Source organism: Giraffa tippelskirchi, chromosome X, assembly GCF_054371585.1.
Source record: "Giraffa tippelskirchi isolate mGirTip1 chromosome X, T2T-mGirTip1v1.2.pri, whole genome shotgun sequence".
Lineage (NCBI taxonomy): Eukaryota > Metazoa > Chordata > Mammalia > Artiodactyla > Giraffidae > Giraffa > Giraffa tippelskirchi.
The window spans coordinates 83,686,155-83,707,844 of NC_137289.1; the positions used below are offsets into that span (position 1 = coordinate 83,686,155).

Here is a 21,690-nt window from a genome sequence, read left to right on the forward strand (position 1 = left end):
GGGCTAATAATCAAAGAAACTCACATTAAAAAATATTTTACTGTCACACTTCTGCCCATAGGATTGCCACAGAGATTTAAGGAAGGAAATGGGGGCAACAAGGTCGCCCTAAAACAGCCCCGTCTCTGTGGAGATAGACTTTTTGTTCTGAGTCCGAAGGGCACTTTTTTCCAAACACGAAGGGCGGGGCAAAGAGCGGAGTGACACGCAATTAAAGCGTTATACTGCCATCAAGCGGCCGTAGTTTCACTGAGCGATGAAGACGGCCTAGGAAAAGGTTCTCTTCGTGGCTCAGTCGCTGCTCTTAGACCCACTCAGAGACCTGAGCGAGATAAAAGGGGTAGGGGAAAGCGAGTGTAGCTAGAGCCCGGAGCCCACAAAACTGCTCAGGGCAGGGGGGGGGGCGGGGGGCACCACGGAAGTGGATTTGCAATTGAGAGGCAGAGAGCGGCCTCTTATTAAAAAGCAGAGACATTACTTTGCCAACAAAGGTCCGTCTAGTCAAAGCTATGGTTTTTCCAGTAGCCATGTATGGATGTTTGAGAGTTGGACTATAAAGAAAGCTGAGTGGCGAAGAATTGATGCTTTTGAATTGTGATATTGGAGAAGACTCTTGAGAGTCCCTTGGACTGCAAGGAGATCCAACCAGCCAATCCAAAGGAAATCAGTCTTGAATATTCTTTGGAAGGAATGATGCCCAAGCTGGAACTCCCAATACTGTGGACACCTCATGCGAAGAACTGACTCCTTGGAAAAGACCCTGATGCTGGGAAAGATTGAAGGCGGGAGGAGAAGGGGACGACAGAGGATGAGATGGTTGGATGGCATCATCGACTGGATGGACATGAGTTTGAATAAGCTCCGGGGAGTTGGTGAGGGACAGGGAAGCCTGGCGTGCTGCAGTCCAAGGGGTCCCAAAGAGTCACACAGGACTGAGCGACTGAACTGAACTGAGAGCGGCCTCCTGAAGACCCGCCCCCGAAGCCATAGCAACAGCACCAGAAAGTTCCTGCGCGGCCTTCCGGGTGGGCTGCGCCAATGGCTGATGGGAAGTGTGGCTGTTTGTCTTACGGTTGTACAGAATTCGGGTCCGCTCTTTCCTATCCGTGGTCTGAATTAATTCTGTGGATAGTTTCTTATGTTCCCTGTGGTGGCGAACGTTTCTGGGAGGATTGAGAGCGAGCATGGGGATGGCGTTAGTTCTCAGGCCCATTCTAAGAGTCACGGAGAAGAGTAATGCGAAGATGGACGCGTATCAGTGGCGTGTGGACATGCGCATTCGCGCTGTACGGACTTCCCAAGTCAGGTGTGTGCCCTAGGCCTTCAAGCTATTTAGTGGGAAGTTTCTGCTGGCCCTTTAGTTTGTCGATCGGGGCTTGGGTGTTTGAGGGAGAGAAAGAGAAAGCCAAGTAGCCCCGGAGCCCCTTTTAGGAGGGCATCATTCACCCAGCTATCCGTGCACCCGTTCATTCATAGAGCAAATATTCACTGAACACCAGTTACGTACCAGACACAGTTTTAGACTCTGGGGATCCAAGACACTGAAGATCACAAGGGTTCTGTGCTTAGGGACCACTCCTAGGGAGTGGAGACAGAACATAAATAAACTCCCGAGTCGATTTCAGATAGTGATAAGTGACAGTAAGAAAATAAAACGGGGTGATATGGAGAGAAACGTGGTGGATGTGTACCCATTTTCACTGGGTGGTCAGAATCAGCTTCTTCAAGGAGATGACAGGTTGAGGACATTAGGAATGGACCTGTATGGCCTTTGATGATATTGATAAGGATAAAAGCTTCTTCCTGGTTTTACATTGTTTCGTGCCTTGTTAATGCAGAGGCTTAGACTAACACAAAAATATAGAAATGTTTGCTGCTTCATTGCCTGCAGTAGCTCCTAGACTCTCAAAAGTAGAATCAGAATAGAAAGTTGTGATAGAAGGGCTGAATGGATCGGGGCCAGAAGTGCTGGCACTAGACTGGACAACAGCTGCTTTTCGGGCCTCGAGCACCTAGCTTAAAAGCCTCTTTCCACAGAAGGCCAAAGAGTACAGAGGGTGGGGAAGCCTGAGTCCCTTCCTCTTTGTGGACTGCCTTCCTTTCTGGTCTCCTTTCTGTATGGGTCCTGAGATCTTGTCTTTCCAGATTAGGTCACTATGGGGCTTTGTTTTGCTGTAATGGAAGAGTTTGTCACAGACCTGCATTACTATGGATGGAATGCCAGTGGAATTTTAATCACAGGGAGGAGTTTGGAATGGGTCCATAGTACATAGTAGATCCTACGTAGTGTTCACAACTTTGATATTTTAAGGAACCCTAAAGGGCCCCAATCCATGGGGTCGCAAAGGGTCGGACACGACTGAGCGACTAACACACACGCTAAAGTTTAGTAGAAGGTGAAACCGTGTTGACGGCAGCATCGTAAATTGAATGACAGAATGAATGAATGCATGCATGCATATTCTGTGGTAGACAACAGTAGGATCCCCTCAGTTATCCTGGGTCTGGAGGAAAACGGGGAGTGAAAAGGCTACAGACCCATCACTAGCTGTGGTTCTCCTTTCGTAGGTGTGAGGTGCACAGTGAAGGGAAGTTGGAAAAACAGGGTCTCACCCTGGGAAAAATCTGAAGCAAAAGGACTCTAAATAGACAAAACAGAGTGAATAGCCCCGGTGTTGTGGGGGTGCGGGGGAGAGGTTGGGACTGATTGCTGTAGTGTACGACAGATACTGAAAAGAGTCCCTGATGCCCTGTTAGAGGGCACCTACCAGCCTGTGTTGAGTGGGAACATCAAGGACACCAGCTGGTCTAGGCCAGGGTAGCGGCAAGACTTTGCCCTATTGTGTTGGATGGCAGGTTGCAGGTGACTGTGATCTTCACTTCTTTCTAAGATCAGCCCCAGCCTTTTTCTTCCGATACAGGCCATGTCAGGATTTGTCCTCTATGTTCTGAGCACCGAGCTTTAGGATTGTCCATTCTCGTCGTATAATTTAGCTAGGTTATTTTGGGGACAGAATTCCATGGAGAGACCGGGGAAAAGGGATGTTAGAGGAGGACGAAATGTCTGCTGTGGTATGCTTTGAATAATAATAACAATAATTGGCTACATCTGTTTGAGTTTCATCACGTGGTGGGCCCCGTGCCAAGGGCCCTCTCCCTAGTTCCTCATTTAGTCTTCACAGTAACACGGAACACTGGTACCCTATTTCCACTTTACACAGGAAGAAACTAAGGCTTAGTTTAAGAGATTCATGTGAGGTTAAACAAATACAGCCATAGTTTCCATCCAGCTTTGTCTGTAGTCCAGTTTTTTCTGAAAGTGTTGTCCCCAGAACAATAATAGTATCAGTATTGCCTGGGAACTTGTTCAAAATGCAAGTCCTCAGGCCCTATCCTTCACCTACTGAGTCAGAAACTCTGGGGTCAAGGCCCAGTCACCTGTGGTTTAAAACACCTCCCAGGTGACTCTGATGTACACTCAAGTTGGAGAACCAACTGCCCTAGTCAGTGCCCCAATCACTAGAGCTGAACTTTTCAGACTTCACTGTGCTCACAAATTGCATGCAGAATTTGATTCATGGGCTGGTCCGTGGACCATACTTTGAGCACCAAGGCTCTATGCTATACTGCACTTCTGTGTGCCTTCAGTGAGCAGGGCTATTGATTGGATGCAGTTTTAGCGCCTTTAAATTCCCGATTTCTGAGAGCTGAGAGGCTATAAAATTCTAAATTGCCCTGAGTCTGCTTGTCTTTTTCAAATGTTTGCCTGAACATAATGGTGATGAAGAGAGAAATCAAGAGTCAGACTCCATTCCCTCTTCCTGAATACCATTTCAGAAATGCTGAGTCTTGACAGATTTAACTTGGAAGTTCTCTTTCTTGAGTGAAAGGAGAGCCAAGGGACGATTTCACGGTATTCCTTGCCTGAATGCGATGTGCTAAATGACCAAGGGGAGCAGCAGCATGTGGTCACCTTAAGTACCTGAAAATAATTTTCGGAAATATTGGAGGAGACTGCCTTCTTCTGGATGACTTACCTGGGTGATCATATTACTAAACTACCAATTAAAGTCAATGGGCTTCTCTAAATGTGGTATGTGGGGGGTGGGGGTGGGGGGAGGTGGCCTAAAAATGTGTATTTGTAAAAGACCATATTGCTGCATGGCTAAGCTACTACTGAAGAGCACACATTACTGTTTTTTGGTTTTTGTTGTTTTTCTTTTTACATATAGGATTTTTTGCCAGGAAGCTATCTGTTCACTATGTAAGATGTTTGGGGTATATTCCTTATATTTATGGCAAATGAAGATAAGGAGAAAACATTGTTATCTGACCATTGACTGGGTGGGGGTAGAGGGCTTGGTTGAATGGAGAAGGTGCCTGGGCACCTCCGTGGCCCTTTTTATCTTCCTGAACTTCATGGAGAAGACGACGAGTAACGCGTACACCCAGAGGAGGTATTATGCCTGCAGCACATCCTTATTTGGGGCCAGAAAGGTCCAGAAGTGTGAGATGCTGCTCCTTCAATCCCCAGCCCTCCTGGCCAAAATGTTTCTAAAATTTTCATTTTGTAGGTTCCTCTGTAAGGCCTTTGTGGAATATGTGGGGCAACCAGTACCCCCCAAATATAGCTCTTGTAGTCACCCCTACCAGGATGCATCCCACTAATTACTGGGTACTCAAATTATCCCATTGAGGTGCGGTGCCTACATGGAACTCTGCTTCGGGGAGTGCTGATGGGAATAGTGGTGATGGGAATCATGATTAGAAAGCATGGTGCTGCATGAAACTCAAGGAAGAGGAAAGCTACAGGAAACTCAGGCTGGCCACCGCTGTAGCTCACAGCAGTGTGGGCAGACAGAAGCATCTGTGTAAATCTCCGTATGATGCCAGGAGCTCTCAGGAGAGGCTCAGAACTATTGTAGAATGTCCAGCCTTCCTGGCAAATGGAACTCAGGTAAAATGGAGGCAGAGTATCTCCATCTGGGGGTAGAGTGAAGGAAGGCATTGCCTGGTGTACTTCACTGAGGCAGAGGGTAGACTGAACAGTAGTTATGTGATGCCAGATTTAATCTGTCACCCGGTGGGGCACTGGTAGGGGAGGCTGCCCCTCCACCTGCGGACTCAGGTACCTGGATCATAGAGAACGAGCATTGTCAGAGCTTGGAACACCCAGTGTCTCTATTTAACCTAAAACATCTTTCCGCAGAGTTTTAGTCCAAATCTCCAAACTGCTCATTTCCCTCATGCCCCCATCCCTGTCCACCCTGTTATTTTACAACCTATTTTCTCTCTTCAAACCTCCAACACTGCTTCTTCCAGACTCACTCTTAGCTGGTGGCCTATTTTTGAGGAACTGTATCATTTCTTCTAAATTGTCAAATTTTGAGTGCAAATTATCTATACTATCAAGGGAAAGCATAGCTTAATTTTAGTTTAAGTGGTAGAAGCAGAATTTAATCAGATTATTGCAATTTTGGAAGAGACCTCTGTGTAGAATTGGACTCCATTCTGAATACAAGGAAAGGTGAGGATTTATAACTAAGGAGCAGAGTGGAGGGGTCAATGGATCGAAAATTACTAAGAGAAAATATCAGGGATAAGGAATGATTCAGGAAGATCCACTGGAGAAGGGATAGACTACCCACTCCAGTATTTGGGGGATTCCTTTGTTGCTCAGCTTGTAAAGAATCCACCTGCAATGTGAGAGACCTGGGTTTGATCCCTGGGTTGGGAAGATTCCCCTGGGGAAGGGAAAGGCTACCCATCCCAATATTCTAGCCTAAAGAATTCCATGGACTCTATAGTCCATGCGGTCTCAAAGACTCAGATACCACTGAGCTTTCACTTTCACTGGCTAAATTGACTTCATAGGGTTTTTACTAAAGGTAGCCCAAAAGTGTTAGTCACTCAGTTGTTTCCAGCTCTTTGCATCCCTATGGACTGTAACCTGCCAGTCTGCTATGTCTATGGAATTCTCCAGGCAAGAATACTGGAGTGGGTTGCCATGCCCTCCTCCAGGGCATCTTCCCAACCCAAGGATCGAACCTGGGTCTCCCACAATGCAGGTAGTTTCTTTACCATCTGAGCCACCACAGGAAGCCCAAAGGTAGCCTAAAGGGATTAGATATCACCTGGGGGATGGTGAGGGATGAAGAATTTAATCAGATATCAAGAGTGATAGATATCTAGAGTGGGGATTTTTGTTAAACTGACTTTAAATGGTTGGATTCTTACTATAATTGGACAATGCAAAGATAAACATGGAAGTCCAAAGATCAAGGCCTAGTTGAAATGAGGATTCAGAAGAGCTTGACTAAAGACTAAAGTTTGGTCAAGGAGAGACTCTTTGTCAATACTCTACTTTCTTTTAATGGTTATAATATCTGTAATGATATTCCCTATTTTATGCCTTATAATGGCAATTTATGTCTTCTCTTTTTATCTTTGTCACCCTTGCTAGAGGTTTATAAATTTTAATGATCTTTCCTAAATACATGTTTTAAAAATCGATTTTCTTTATTATTTTTCTGCTTTCAATTTTATTTATTTTTATGTTTTATTTCCTTCTTTCTGCTTGCTTTGTTTTAATTTTGCTCTTCTATTTTCCAGTTTCTTGAAGTAGAAATTTAGATTATGGATTTAAGATCTGTTTTCTTTTCTAAGGTAAGCATTTAGTGCTATTAATTTCCCATTCAGCACAACTTTAGCTGCAGTCCACATATTCTGTTATGTTACATTTACATTTTCATTCAGTTCTACATATTTTTATTTCTTTTCAGATTTCCAATTTGACCTATTGATTTTTTGTTAATGTTTTGTCTATTTCCCAAGTATTTAAAGGCTTTCCTATTGTATTTCAGTTGTTTTCTAGTTTTATTACATTATTGTCAGACTACCTACTCTGTATGATTTCAATTCTTTTAAAATTTTTGTGGTTTGTTTTCTAGCTAGTCTAAGAGGTGGTCTGTAGTCCCTGTGCTCCAGTGTATCTGTTCCTATTCATTTCAGTCCCTTCTATGCATTAATTTAATCATTCAGCATAGGTGAAATAGGTCTAAGTCTTCCCACTTCTTCATTTCCAATTTATTTCTGTAGCTATGGAGAAGCCAGAATTTCAAGAGGAACATGATGTTTCTTCTGCTTCTTACTTATTTTTAATTAGAGGATGATTGCTTTATAATATTGTGTTGGTTTCTGTCATACAATAACCCAAGTCAGCCATAAATATAAATGTATCCCTTCCCTCTTGAGCCTCCCTCCCATCCGCCTCCCAATCCTACCCCTCTAGGTTGTCATAGAACACCAGGCTGAGCTCCCTGTGTTATACAGAAACTTCCTATTAGCTATCTATGTTACACATGGTAATGTATTTGCATCAATGCTACTCTCTCAGTTCATCCCACCCTCTCTTTTCACTGCTGTGTCTGCAAGTCCATTCTCTACATCTGCATCTCTATTCCTGCCCTGCAAGTAGGTTCATCAGTATCATTATTTTCTAGATTTCATATTTATGTGTTAATATACGATATTTGTTTTTCTCTTTCTGACTTGCTTCACTCTGTATAACAGGTTCTAGGTTCATCCACCTCAGTTTAACTGACTCAAATTCATTTCTTTTTATGGCTGAGTAATATTCCACTGTATATATGTACCAAAACTTCTTTATTCATACATCTGTCAAAGGATATCTAGGTTGCTTCCATGCCCTGGCTATTGTAAATAGCGCTTTCTGCTTCTTATTTATTTATGTCTGCTGCAGTGGATTTTATGTCAAGGAAATAGCTTCTTAGCTGTTTTCCTGTAGGTGGGAGCAGAGTGTCAAAAAAAGAAGCAATCTCTCCTTTTCACTCATTGTGTTAAAAAAAAAAAAGTGGGCGCATTTCTGCCGACTTGAATTCTGGGATACCCCCTTGAAAACAGGCACATGAAATGATGCTTAACATTATTAACCATTACTGAAATGCAAATCAAACCCATACTGAGACATCAACCTGCATCTATTGAGATGGTTATTATAAAAAAATCAAGAGGACTTCCCTGGTGGTCCAGTGATTAAGAAACCATTTGCCAATGTAGGGGACATGGGTTCAGTCCCTGGTCTGGGAATATTCACATGTCTCAGAGCACCTAAGCCCATGAATCACAACTACTGAGCCTGTACACTGCAACTGCTGAAGCCCATGTTCCCTAGAGAGGCCACTGCAATGAGAAATCTGCACACCAAAACTAGAGAGTAGCCCCCACTTGTTGCAACCAGAGAAAGCCCATGTGCAGCAAGGAACAGCCAGCACAGTCATAAATAAATAAATTTTTGAAGAGGGCCTAAAAATATCAAGAGATAATGAGTACTGTTGAAAATGTGGAGAAAAGGGGACCCTAGTGCCTTGCTGGTGGAAATGTAAATTGGAAGAACCACTATGGAAAACAGCATGAAGTTTCCTCAAAAAAATAAAAATAGAACTAGTGTATGATACAATAACCCTACCCTTGTGTATGTATATGGATGAATGAAATCAGTATTTCAAAGAGGTTATCTGCACCCTCAGATTCATTACAGCATTATTCATAAGAGCCAAAACATAGAAATGATCTAAGTGTCTATAGACAGATGAATTAATTTTAAAAATTTGATATATATACAATGGAGTATTAAGTTCCAAAAAAATGAAGGAAGTCCTACTGAATAGAAGGGAAGGGAGTAGAGCACAACCTTTAAAAGAATCGCATAGGCATCCACAGGACAAGACAAAGACTGGTTAGAACCAACTGTGTCCAAGATGGTGGAAGATTTGACTTCTAGTAGACCTTGAACCTCATTATACACTCATTGTAACACATTAACATACTAAATGACACACCCATAAGCTCCATGACAGTCCTGAGACCAACCATAAATGGCCAAAAAGTGAGTGGTGGCCCAATTCCTGGAAATCCCCACTCCTTCCCTGAAATAGTTGGTCCTACTCATTAGCCTATGAAATTATCTAACCCCTGAAAACTAACCATGTCATATATGGAGGCTCTCTCATCTTCTGAGATGGCCCAACCTCTGCCTGTGGAGTGTGTTTCTCTCTAAATAAATCTACTTCTTACCAATAACCTTCTTTCTCACTGAATTCTTTCAGTGACAAGACATCAAAAACCTCAAATTCACCAGAAACATTACCATTTCTGACAACATGGATGGACCTTGAAGGCATTATGATAAGTGGAATAAGTCATACAGAGGAAGACAAATACTGTTTACTCTCACTTGTATGGGGAATTTTTTTTAGAAAAGTAAAACTCAAACAGAGTGAATGAATGATGGTTGCCAGAGACTGGAAACTGGGAAAAAGGAGACATGTTGAAAAAAAAGTACAAATTTTCAGTTAAAATGAATAAGTTTTGGGAATCAAATATTTAGTGTGATGACTATGACAATTCTGTGTTATATAATTGAAAGTTGTGAGGACAGAAGATCTTAAATATTCTCACCACAAAAATAATACAATAATTATCTGAGGAGATAGATGTTAACCAACTTTATCACATTAATCACTTTGCAATATATATGGTATCAAATCATCACCTGTACACCTTAATCTTTCACAGTGTTATATGTCAGTTATATCTTAGCAAAGGTGGGAAAAAAGTCTGTCTAGTATGTCCTATATCTGGGCTTCCTCAGGAATGGTTTTGTCAATTCATTTAGTCCCTTTGAATAGGCCACGTTCTTCTGTTTCTCTGTGTGCTCTTTGATTTTTTAGTTGAAAGTTGGGTATTTACAAATCAAATTTTCTCTCTTCCTTAGAGCTTTCATATTTATTATTGTTTAAGGTTGCATTGTCTGTTTTGAGAGTTTCAAACTATTGTGGTAAAGACTATTCATTGTCATAAATGATCATTGTAGTCTTTGTTCTGTTAGCTCATGTTCCATTAATGTTTTGATGAGAATTTTTTTCTTAATATATATATTTTATTGAAGTATAGTTGACTTACAATGTTCCACGTGCAAATCAATGTGATGCAGTTATACACATAAACATATATTATTTTACAGATTATTTTTCAGTATAGGTTATTATAAGATATTGGCTGAAGTTCCCGGAATGTAACAGAATGTGGTCCACTGGAGAAGGGAATGGAAAACCACTTCAGTATTCTTGCCTTGAGAACCCCATGAACAGTATGAAAAGGCAAAAAGATAGGACACTAAAAGATGAACTCTCCAGGTCGGTAGGTGCCCAGTATGCTACTGGTGATCAGTGGAGAAATAACTCCAGAAAGAATGAAGGGATGCAGCCAAAGCAAAAACAACACCCAGTTGTGGATGGGACTGGTGATTGTAGCAAGGTTCGATGCTGTAAAGAGCAATATTGAATAGGAACCTGGAATGGTAGGTCCATGAATCAAGGCAAATTGGAAGTGGTCAAACAGGAGATGGCAAGAGTGAACATCGACATTCTAGGAATCAGCGAACTAAGATGGACTAGAATGGGTGAATTTAACGCAGATGACCATTATATCTACTACCATGGGCAAGAATCCCTTAGAAGAAATGGAGTAGCCATCAGAGTCAACAAGAGTCCTAAATGCAATACTTGGATGCAATCTCAAAAACAACAGAATGACCTCTGTTCGTTTCCAAGGCAAACCATTCGATATCATGGTAATCCAAGCCTATGTCCCAACCAGTAAGACTGAAGACGCTGACATTGAATGGTTCTATGAAGACCTACAAGACCTTTTAGAACTAACGATCCCCCAAAAATGTCCTTTTCATTTTCGGGGACTGGAATGCTAAAGTAGGAAGTCAAGAAATACCTGGAGTAAAAGGCAAATTTGGCCTTAGAGTACAGAATGAAACAGGGCAAAGGCTGATAGAGTTCTGTCAAGAGAACACACCGGTCATAGAAAACACCCTCTTCCAACAACACAAGAGAAGACTCTACACATGGACATCACCAGATGGTCGACACTGAAATCAGATTGATTATATTTTTTGCAGCCAAAGATGGAGAAGCTCTATACAGTCAGCAAAAATAAGACTGGGAGTGGACTATGGCTCAGATTATGAACACCTTATTGCCAAATTCAGAGGTAAATTGAAGAAAGTGGAGAAAACTACTAGACCATTCAGGTATGACCTAAATCAAAGCCCTTATGACTATACAGTGGAAGTGAGAAATAGATTTAAGGGACTAGATTTGATAGACAGAGTGCCTGATGAAGTATGGACGGAGGATCGTGACATTGTACAGGAGACAGGAATCAAGACCATCCCCAAGAAAAAGAAATGCAAAAAAGCAAAATGGCTGCCTGAGGAGGCCTTACCAATAGCTGTGAAAAGAAGGGAAGTGAAAAGCAAAGGAGAAGATATACCCATTTGAATGCAGAGTTCCAAAGAATAGCAAGGAGAGATAAGAAAGCCTTCCTCAGTGATGAAAGCAAAGAAATACAGGAAAACAATAAAATGGGAGAGACTAGAGGTCTCTTCAAGAAAATTAGAGATACCAAGGAAACATTTCACGCAAAGATGGGCTCAATAAAGACAGAAATGGTAGGGACCTAACAGAAGCATAAGATATTAAGAAGAGGTGGCAACAATACACAGAAGAACTGTACAAAAAAGATCTTCATGACCCAGATAATCACGATGGTGTGATCACTCACCTAGAGCCAGACATCCTGGAAAGTGAAGTCAAGTGGGCCTTAAGAAGCATCACTATGAACAAAGCTAGTGGACATGATGCAATTCCAGTTGAGGTATTTCAAATCCTAAAAGATGATGATGTGAAGGTGCTGCACTCAATATGCCAGCAAACTTGAAAAACTCAGCAGTGGTCACAGGACTGGAAAATGTCAGTTTTCATTCCAATCCCAAAGAAAGGCAATGCCAAAGAATGCTCAAACTACTGCACAATTGCACTCATTTCACATGCTAGTAAAGTAATGCTTAAAATTCTCCAAACCAGCAATACATGAACCATGAACTTCTAGATGTTCAAGCTGGATTTAGAAAAGGCAGAGGCACCAAAGATCAAATTGCCAACATCTGCTGGATCATCAAAAAAGCAAGAGAGTTCCAGAAAAACATCTATTTCTGCTTTATTGACTATGCCAAAGCCTTTGACTGTGTGGATCACAATAAACTGTGGAAAATTCTGAAAGAGATGGGAATACCAGACCACCTGACCTACCTCTTGAGAAACCTGTATGCAGGTCAGGAAGCAACAGTTAGAACTGGATATGGAACAACAGACTGGTTCCAAATAGGAAAAGGAGTACATCAAGGCTGTATGTTGTCACCCTGCTTATGTAACTTATATGCAGAATACATCATGAGAAACGCTGGGCTGGAAGAAGCACAAGCTGGAATCAAGAATGCCGGGAGAAATATCAATAATCTCAGATATGCAGATGACACCACCCTTATGGCGTAAAGTGAAGAAGAACTAAAGAGCCTCTTGATGAAAGTGAAAGAGGAAAGTGAAAAAGTTGGCTTAAAGCTCAACATTCAGAAAACTAAGATCACAGCATCCGGTCCCATCACTTCATGGCAAATAGATGGGGAAACAGTGGAAACAGTGGCTGACTTTATTTCTCTGGGCTCCAAAATCGCTGCAGATGGTGATTGCAGCCATGAAATGAAAAGACATTTACTCCTTGGAAGGAAAGTTATGACCAACCCAGACAGCATATTAAAAAGTAGAGACATTACTTTGCCAACAAAGGTCTGTCTAGTCAAGGCTATGGTTTTTCCAGTGGTCACGTATGGATGTGAGAGTTGGACTAAAGCTGAGCGGCGAAGAATTGATGCTTTTGATCTGTGGTGTTGGAGAAGACTCTTGAGAGTCCCTTGGACTGCAAGGAGATCCGACCATCCATCCTAAAGGAGATCAGTCCTGGGTGTTTATTGGAAGGACTGATGCTGAAGCTGAAACTCCAATACTTTGGCCATCTGATGCAGAGAGCTGACTCATTTGAAAAGACCCTGATGCTGGGAAGGATTGAGGGCAGGAGGAGAAGGGGACAACAGAAGATGAGATGGTTGGATGGTATTCCCGACTCATTGGACATGGGTTTGAGTGGACTCCGGGAGTTGGTGATAGACAGGGAGACCTGGCGTGCTGCGGTTCATGGGGTCCAAAGATTTGGACACGACTGAGTGACTGAACTGAACTGAACTGAAAGTTCCCAGTGTCATACAGTAAACCTTTGTTGCTTGTTGCATGTCTATTTTATTAAATTAGAAATCTAACGTCCTATTCATACTAAGGGCTTCCCTGGTGGCTCAGATAGTAAAGAATTCACTTGCAATATGGGAGATCTGAGTTTGATTCCTGGGTTGGGAAGATCCCCTGGAGAAGAGATTGGCTACTCACTCTAGTGGAGAATTGCATGGACAGAGGAGCCTGGCAGGCTTTAGTCCATGGGGTTGCAGAGAATTGGACACCACTGAGTGACTTTCACTATTCATACTAAGTCAAACAAATGGAATCAAAATATCATACATTTTTAGTTAGGCAAAAGTTTGTAAGTTTTCTAAAATGTATATATTATGCAATTTATATACATATTTATACAAAAGTTTTTCTACTATACTTGATAAAGGCTTGAGAAAGAAGATCAAAGCAAAAAGAAGAGATGGAGAAATTGGAAAACAAACTAAATGAAATGGGAGCAGTGAATATGAAATGGAACAAGTGAAACAAACTAGATAAAATTAAAAGGTCATCATATAGTAAAGTTGTTTTTAAACATGGCTGCTCATTAGAAGCATATCTGGAGTTTGGAGAAGAAAAGCAATACATGGGCATTTGTATTTTTCAAAAAATTGCAAGATAATTCTGATATGCATTTGGATTTTTAAAAAAGGATTACAGGTTTTTCCATTAAATGGTACTATTAGTGATATAGAATTCTATTATTTTCTGTTGATCAACCATGATACAATGGTATTAAGTGAGTAATAGTTCAGTTCAGTTGCTCGGTCCTGTCCGACTCTTTGTGACCCTATGGACAGCAGCACGCTAGGCTTCCCTGTCCATTACCAATTCCCAGAGCTTGCTCAAACGCATGTCCATCAAGTCAGTGATGCCATCCAACCATCTCATCCTCTGTCATCCCCTTCTCTTGCTGTCTTCAATCTTGCCCAGGATCAGGGTCTTTGCTAATGAGTCAATTCTTTACATCAGATGGCCCAAGTATTGGAGCTTCAGCTTTAGCATCAGTCCTTCTAATGAATATTCAGGACAAATTTCCTTTACAACTGACTGGTTTGATCTCCTTGCTGTCCAAGGGACTCTCAAGACCTTCTCCAACACCACAGTTCAAAAGCATCAATTCTTCAGTGCTCAGCTTTCTTTATAGTCCAACTCTCACATCCATACATGACTATTGGAAAAACCATATCTTTGACTATATGGACCTTTTTTGGCAAAGTAATGTCTCTGCTTTTTAATACACTGTCTAGGTTTGTCATAGCTTTTCTTCCAAAGAGCAAGCATCTTTTAATTTCATGGAGTAATAGTTACATAATCACAATAGTGAAAGATGTTTATAAGTTTTCACAATCAATAGCCAGACAAAAAATAAAAGATAATTGCAATTGCAAGCTATATTAGAAATATGATTAACCTAACAATATAAAATAATTACATACAATTTGGAGGGTAAATGAGTGATGTGGTAAGTGGACATACATATGTTTTCATCCACCCAGCTAATTTATATCTTTTGGTTGGTGCATTTAATCCATTTACTTTTAAGGTAATTATTGATATGTATGATCCTATTACAATTTTCTTATTTATTTTGGGTTTACTTTGTTTAGGTCTTTTCCTTGTCTTGTGTTTCTTGCCTAGAGAAGTTCCTTTAGCATTTGTTGTAAAACTGGTTTGGTGGTGCTAAATTCTCTTAAATTTTGCCTGTCTGGAAAGCTTTTGATTTCTCCATCAACTCTGAATAAGAGTTTTGCTGGTAAAGTATTCTTGGTTGTAGGTTCTTCTCTTTTATCACTTCAAATATATTATGCCATTCAGTTCTGGCTTGTAGAGTTTCTTTTGAGAAATCAGCTGATAACCTGATGGGCGTTACCTTGTATGTTATTACTTGTCTTTCCCTTGTTGCTTTTAATATTTTATCTTTGTCTTTGATTTTTGTCAGTTTGTTTACTGTGTGTCTCCATGTGTTCCTCCTTGGGTTTATCCTGCCTGAGACTCTCTGTGCTTCCAGGACTTGGTTGACTATTTCCTTTCCCATGTTAGGGAACTTTTAGGCTATTATCTCTTCAAATACTTTCTAAGGTCCTTTCTCTCTCTCTTCTCCTTCTAGGACCCCTATAATATGAATGTTGATGTATTTAATGTTATCCCAGAGGTCTCTTAGGCTGTCTTCATTTTTTCATTCTTTTTTTCTATATTCTGTTTCACAGTAGTTATCTCCATCATTCTGTCCTCCAGGTTATTTATCCGTTCTTCTGCCTCAGTTATTCTGCTGTTGACTTCTTCTAGTGTATTATTCCAGAGAAGGCAATGGCACCCTACTCCAGTACTCTTGCCTGAAAAATCCCACGAGTGGAGGAACCTGGTGGGCTGCAGTCCATGGGATCGCGAAGAGTCGGACACGACTGAGCGACTTCACTTTCACTTTCCACTTTCATGCATTGGAGAAGGAAATGGCAACCCACTCCGGTGTTCTTGCCTGGAGAATCCCAGGGACGGCGGAACCTGGTGGGCTGCTGTCTATGAGATCGCACAGAGTCAGACACGACTGAAGCAACTTAGCAGCAGCAGCAACAGCAGTGTATTATTCATCTGTGTTTGTTTGTTCTTTAGTTCTTGTAGGACTTTGGGAAATATTTCTTACATCTTCTCCATTGTTCCCCCAAGATCCTGGATCACTTTCAATATCATTTTTCTGAATTCTTTTTCTGGAAAGGTTGCCTATATCCACTTCATTTAGCTGTTTTTCTGAGGTTTTATCTTGTCCCTTTATCTGAGACATAATCCTCTGTTGTTTCATTCTGATTAATGTTTGGTAGCGTGGTTTTCATTCTAGCCACTGCGAGTTGTTTTTCTTCTTGCTTCTTCTGTCTGCCCTCTGATTAAGAAGGCTAAAAGGCTTGTGTAAGCTTTCTGATGGGAGAGACTGGCTGTGGGGAAAACTGGGTCTTGCTCTAGTGGGCAGGGCCTTGCTCAGTAAAGCTTTAATTCAATTATCTGCTGATGGGTAAGGATGGGCTCCCTCCCTTGTTTGGCTTGAGGTGACCCAGCTCTTGGCTCTATGGTAGGTTTAATGGCAACCTCCAAGAGGGCTTATGCCAAGGAGGACCTTTCAGGACTGCTGCTGTCAGTGCCCCTGCCCCTGTGGTGAGCCCCTGCTGACCCATGTCTCCACAGGAGATGCTCCAACACTAGCAGGTAGTTTTGGTTCAGTTTCCTGTGGAGTCACTGCTCCTTTCCTCTGGGTCTTTGTGCACACAAGATTTTGTTTCTGCCCTCCAACACCGGGAGTCTCTGTTTCCCCCAGTCCTGTGGAATTCCTATGATTAAATCCCTCTGGCCTTCAAGGTCAGATTCCCTGGGAATTCCAAGTCTCCTTGTCAGCCCCCCAGGCTGGAAAGCCTGACATGAGGTTCAGAATCTTTACAACAGTAGGAGAACTTCTTTGGTATTATTGTTCTCCAGTTTGTGGATCACCCACCCTTCAGGTATGGGATTTTGTTTTATTGTGATTGTGCCCCTCCTACCATCTTGCTGTGGCTTCTTCTTTGCCTTTGGACATGTGGTATCTTTTTTTGGTCAGTTCCAGCATTCTCCTGTAGATGGTAGTTCAACAGCTAGTTGCAACTTTGGTGCTGTCACAGGAGGAGATGAGCACATGTCCTTCTAGTCCTCTGTCTTGAACTGGAAGCCAAAGAGCAGACTTTATTTATTCACAGGGCAATCTTCACCACACTGGTCTCCCATGCTCCAATCCTCCACAGGGCAATGGATTGATAGCAAATTGTCCCCTGAATATGAAAGACTGCCCTAGAAAAGAGAGAGATCCAGAAATTTATTTACTTATTTTTAATAGGAGGATGATTGCTTTACAATATTGTGTTGGTTTCTGCCATGCATCAACATGAATCAACCATAGACATACATATATATCCTTCATCTTGAACCTCCCTTTCACCTCCCATCCCATTCTAGACTCTAGGTAGTCATAGAGCACCAGGTTTGAGCTCCTGGGATCATAGAGCAAATTCCCACTGGCTATCTATTTTACATGTGGTAATGCATAAGTTCCAATGCTATTCACTCATTCTTCCCAACTCTCCTTCCCCCAGTGCATCCACAAGTCTGTTCTCTATGTCCGAGTCTCCACTGCTGCCCTGCAAATAGGTTCATTAGTACTATCTTTCTAGATTCCATATATATGTGTTAATATATGATATTTGTTTTTTTCTCTTTTTGACTTACTTCATTGTATATAATAGGCTGTAGGTTCATCCACCTCATTAGAACTGAGTCAAATGTATTCCTTCTAATCACTGAGTAAAAATCCATTGTATATATGTACCACAACTTCTTTATCCATTCATCTTTCCATGTCCTAGCTATTGTAAATAGTGCTGCAGTGAATATTGAGTTACATGTGTCTTTTTCAGTTATGGTTTCCTCAGGCTATATGCCCAGTAGTGGGATTGCTGGGTCATATGGTAGCTTTATTCCTAGTGTTTTAAGGAATCTCCATGCTGTTCTCCATAGTAGCTATATCAAATTACATTCCCACCAACAATGCAAGAGGGTTCCACTTTACCCACACCCTCTCCAGTATTTATTGTTTGTAGATATTTTAGTAATGGCCATTCTGACCAAAATGAGGTGATACCTCATTGTAGTTTTGATTTGCATTTTTCTAATAATGTGCAATGCTGAGCATCTTTTCATGTATTTATTAGCCATCTGTATGTCTTCTTTGGAAAATGTCTGTTTACATTTTCTGCTGACTGTTTTATTGGCTTGTTTGTGTTTCTGGTGCTAAGCTGTATGGCTGCTTGTATATTTTGGAGATTAATCCTTTGTCAGTTATTTCATTTCCTATTACTTTCTTCCATTCTGAGAGTTGTCTTTCACCTTGTTTATAGTTTCTTTTGATGTGCAAAAGCTTTTAAGTTTCATTAGGTATCATTTGTTTATTTTTCTTTTTATTTCCATTAACCTAGGAGGTGGATCATAGAGGATCTTGCTGTGATTTATGTCAATGGTTGTGCTGCTTATGTTTTCTTCTAAGAACTTCATAGTTTTTGGCCTTACATTTAATTGTTTAATTCATTTCGAGTTTATTTTTGTGTATGGTTTTAGGAGGTGTTCTAGTTTCATTCTTTTACATGCAGCTGTTCAGTTTTCCCAGCTGTCTGAAGAGGCTGTCTTTTCTCCATTGCATATTCTTGCCTCCTTTGTCAAAGATAAGGTGTTCATAGGTAAATGGGTTTATCCCTGGGCTTTCTGTATTGTTCCATTGGTCTATATTTCTGGTTTTGTACCAGTACCATACTGTCTTGGTGACTGCAGCTTTGTAGTACAGTATGAAGTCAGGAAGATTGATTTCTCTAGCTCCATTTTTCTTTCTCAAGATTGTTTTGACTATTCAGGGTCTTTTGTATTTTCATAAAAATTGTGAAATTATTTGTTCTAGTTCTGTGAAAAATATGATTGGCAGTTTGATGGGGATTACATTAAATCTGTAGATTGCAATATTTTCACAATATTGATTCTTCCAAACCAAGAACATGGTATACCTCTCCATCTGTTTGTGTTGTCTTTGATTTATTTCATCAATATCTTATCATTTTCTGCATACAGATCTTTTGTTTCTTTAGGAAGATTTATTGCAAAGTATTTTATTCTTTTTGTTGCAATGGTGAATGAGGTACTTTCCGTAATTTCACTTTCTGATTTTTCTTTGTTAGTATATAGGAATTCAAGGAATTTCTCTGTATTAATTTTATATCCTGTGACTTTACTATATTCATCGATTAGCTCTAGTAATTTTCTGGTGGATCTTTAGAGTCTTCTATGTAAAGAATCATGTCATCTGCAAACAGTGAGAGCTTTACTTCTTTTCCCGTCTGTATTCCTTTTATTTTTTTCTTCTCTGATTGCTGTGCCTTGGACTTCCAAAACTATGTTGAATACTAGTGGTGATTGTGGGCACCCTTCTCTTTTTCCTAATTATAGGGGAAATGTTTTCAGTTTTTCACCATTGAGAATAATGTTTGCTGTAGATTTGTCATATGTAGCCTTTATTATGTTGATGTATGTTCCTTCTGTGCCTACTTTCTGGAGAGTTTTTTATCATAAATGGATGTTAAATTTTTTCAAAAGCTTTCTCTGCATCTATTTAAATGATCAGGTGGCTTTTATCCTTCAGTTTATGAGTGTGGTGTATCACATTGATTGATATGGGTATATTGAAGAATCCTTGCATCCCTGGGATAAAGCCCACTTGATCATGATGTATAATCTTTTTTTAATATGTTGTTGATTCTGTTTGCTAGAATTTTGTTGGTGATTTTTGCATCTATGTTTATAAGTGATATTGGGCTGATATTTTCTTTTTTTGTAACATCTTTGTCTGGTTTTGGTATCAGGGTGATGGTGAACTCAGAATGAGTTTTGGAGTTTTCCTTCCTGTGCAATTTTCTGGAAGAGTTTGAGCAGGAGAGGTGTTAGCTCTTCTCGAAACTTCTGGTAGAATTCACCTGTGTGGCCATACGGTCCTGGTCTTTCATTTGTTGAAATATTTTTTATTACAGTTTCAATTTCCAAACTTATGATTGGTCTGTTCATGTTTTCTATTTCTTCTTGGTTCAGTTTTGGAACGTTATACTTTTCTAAGAATTTGTCCATTTCTTCCAAGTTGTCTATTTTATTAGCAAATAGCTGTTCATAGTAGGCTCATGATCCTTTGCATTTCTGTATTGTCTGTTGTAACTTCTTTTTCATTTCTAATTTGATTGATTTGAGTCTTATCCCTTTTTTTCCAGATGAGTCTAATCGTATGTCAATTGCTTATTTTCTGAAAGAGCCAACTTTTAGTTTTATTGATCTTTGCTATTTTTTCCTTTATTTCTTTCTCACTTACTTCTTCCCTGAGCTTTATCATTTCTTTCCTTATACTAACTTTGGAATTTTTTGTTCTTCTTTTCCTAGTACTTTAGGTGTAATGTTAGGTTGTTTAAGATTTTTCTTGTTTTCTGAGGTAAGATTGTATTGCGACAAACTTCTCAGCACTGGTCTTACTGGTCTTATAGGTTTTGAGTTGTCATTTTTCCTTTGTCACTTGCTTCTAGATATTTTTTAATTTCCTTTTTAATTTCTTAAGTGACCTCTTGGTTATTTAGAATCATATTGTTTAGGTTCCACGTGTTTGTGGTTTTTATATTTTTCTTTTTCCTGTAGTTGATATCTAATCTTATAGCACTATTGTCAGAAAAGATGCTTGAAATGACTGCAACTTTTAAAAATTTACATGGCTTGATTTATGACCCCAGATATTATCTTCCCTGGAGAATGTTCCATGTACACTTGAGGAAAAAGTGAAATCTACTGTTTTGGGATGAAATTCCCTGTTGATAGCAATTAAGCTCAACTTTTCCAATGTGTCGTTTAAAGTTTGTGTTTCCTTATTAATTTTCTGTCTGGATGATCTGTCCATTGGTGTGTGGGGGGTTTTAATGTCCCTCACTATTATTGTCTTACTGTTGATTTCCCCTTTAATAGTTGTTAGCATTTGCCTTGAGGTGCTCCTTTGTTGAATGCATATATATTTTTAATTGTTATTTATTCATCTTGGATTCATCATTATGTAGTGTCCTACCTTGTCTCTTGTAATGGTCCTTATTTTAAAGTCTATTTTTTTCTGATATGAGTATTGCTACCCTCTCTGTATTTTGATTTCCAATTGCATGCAATATGTTTTCCAGCCCCTCACTTTCAGTCTGTATGTGTCCGTAGGTCTGAGACGGGTCTCTTGTAGACAGCATATATAAGGTTCTTGTTTTTGTATCCATTCAGCCAATCTCTATCTTTGTGTTGGAGTGGTTAATCCACTTACATTTAAGATAATTATTGATATATATGATTCTATTACCATTTACTTTATCGTTTTGGGTTTGTTTTTGTAGGTCTTTTCTTTCTCTTGTGTTTCCTGTCTAGAAATTCCTTTAGCATTTGTTGTAAAGCTGGTTTAGTGAAGTGACAGTCACTCAGTCCTGTCCAACTCTTTGTAACCCCATAGACTATACTGTCCATAGATTTCTCCAGGCGAGAATACTGGAGTATTCAGGGTAGCTGCACCCTTCTTCAGGGGATCTTCTCAACCCAGGGATCAAACCCAGGTCTCCAACATTGCAGGTGGATTCTTTATCAGATGAGCCACTATGGAAGCCCAAAAATTCTGGAGTGGGTAGCCTATCCCTCTTCCAGTGGATCTTCCCAACTCAGGACTTGAACCAGGGTCTCCTGCATTGCAGGCAGATTCTTTACCGGCTGAGCTACCAGGGAAACCATGTTTTGATGGTGCTGAATTCTCTTAAATTTTGCTTGTCTGTAAAGCTTTTGGTTTCTCCTTTGAATCTGAATGAAATCAGTGCTGGATAGAGCAATCTTGGCTATAGGTTTTTTCTTTTCATCACTTTAAGTAAATCCT

General features: G+C 40.3%; 1 long non-coding RNA gene across 1 annotated transcript; it reads left to right on the forward strand.

Moving 5' to 3' along the window:
• Window positions 1-248: 248 nt before the first annotated feature.
• On the forward strand, window positions 249-11,441 carry LOC145536027 (uncharacterized). Its single transcript, XR_014075602.1, has 3 exons — window positions 249-1,306; window positions 6,613-6,666; window positions 10,046-11,441. It is a non-coding gene; the product is annotated as an uncharacterized LOC145536027 (long non-coding RNA).
• Window positions 11,442-21,690: the final 10,249 nt, after the last annotated feature.